The following is a 1,029-nucleotide window of genomic DNA, read 5'->3' as shown; positions in this document are numbered from 1 at the left end:
ATAAGCAGTTTGGAACGATCGGAAAGGTTCATCGCTGGCAGAGAACAGGTAAGCGTGGCTTTTCAGTAAGGGAATATTTGTGTTTAAATCTCCTTATAGCTTTCTGCCAGATAAGTATCCAATGCTATTATATTGATAGCAGTCTTAAAAATAAATGTAATAGCATTATACGGTTGCTGCCATCTTGTGGATGAGAGTTTTGTCGCTCATTTCTGTGACTAGATACATAGATCATACTAAGTCAGAGATAGGCAATCTGTAATGTTCCAGCTGTTCCTGAATTATGTAATTCCTGGCATCCCTGATCATAATGTAATCCCGTTGTCCTGGGAGTTGCATGCTTTGGCAACAGCTGGGGTCCCACAGCTTATGATGTATGAGCCTGGTCATCTCATATTTTCTGTAAGCTCAGAATAGTGTTTTTGGGTTAGGGGTTAGGGTTACATAATAACGTAAATACAAAACTAATTTCAGTGTAACAATGTGAGAAAAAAGTGATTTAGACAATGGAGACACTATTCTAAATTGAGCACTATTAAAATTGTCAGCTTTTCTGTTGGTCTTTGGGTTCTTGACTGGATCTTTCGGTTATTTTTCTGCAGAATTTGGAATATCTTCTACAGTATAAACTTCTGCTATAAAGGATGCTATACAACCGATCAATATATAGTTCTGCCATCTGCTGTGAGATGCATTTTATTTTTAATATTGTTGTGATATGTTTGGTTATTCTGGCTATACTGCCTAAATATGTACTGTATATGTGCACGAATATTGAGCATATTTAGGCAATCCAAGCAAAGGTTTAGGGGACTAGATGGAAACAAAAGCAGTTAAGCTTTTATGCTGCTTTCCTTTCCACTAGTATATGAAAAAAGGAAAGCATAAAGCTTTTTAATTCTGGGCAAGCCAGTTTGTTACATCTGCATGTGGAAAAATGTGATTGTATATTTTCCCTTTATTATGCTAAACATATCAACAAAAGAAAACTTGCAAAGTATATGTGTTATGTGGGTGAACAGAGCAAGG

This window comes from Protobothrops mucrosquamatus, unplaced genomic scaffold (assembly GCF_001527695.2).
Source record: "Protobothrops mucrosquamatus isolate PMUCROS unplaced genomic scaffold, P.Mucros_1.0 scaffold71, whole genome shotgun sequence".
Lineage (NCBI taxonomy): Eukaryota > Metazoa > Chordata > Lepidosauria > Squamata > Viperidae > Protobothrops > Protobothrops mucrosquamatus.
The sequence above is the reverse complement of the archived record's forward strand: the minus strand, read 5'-3'. Positions refer to the sequence as shown.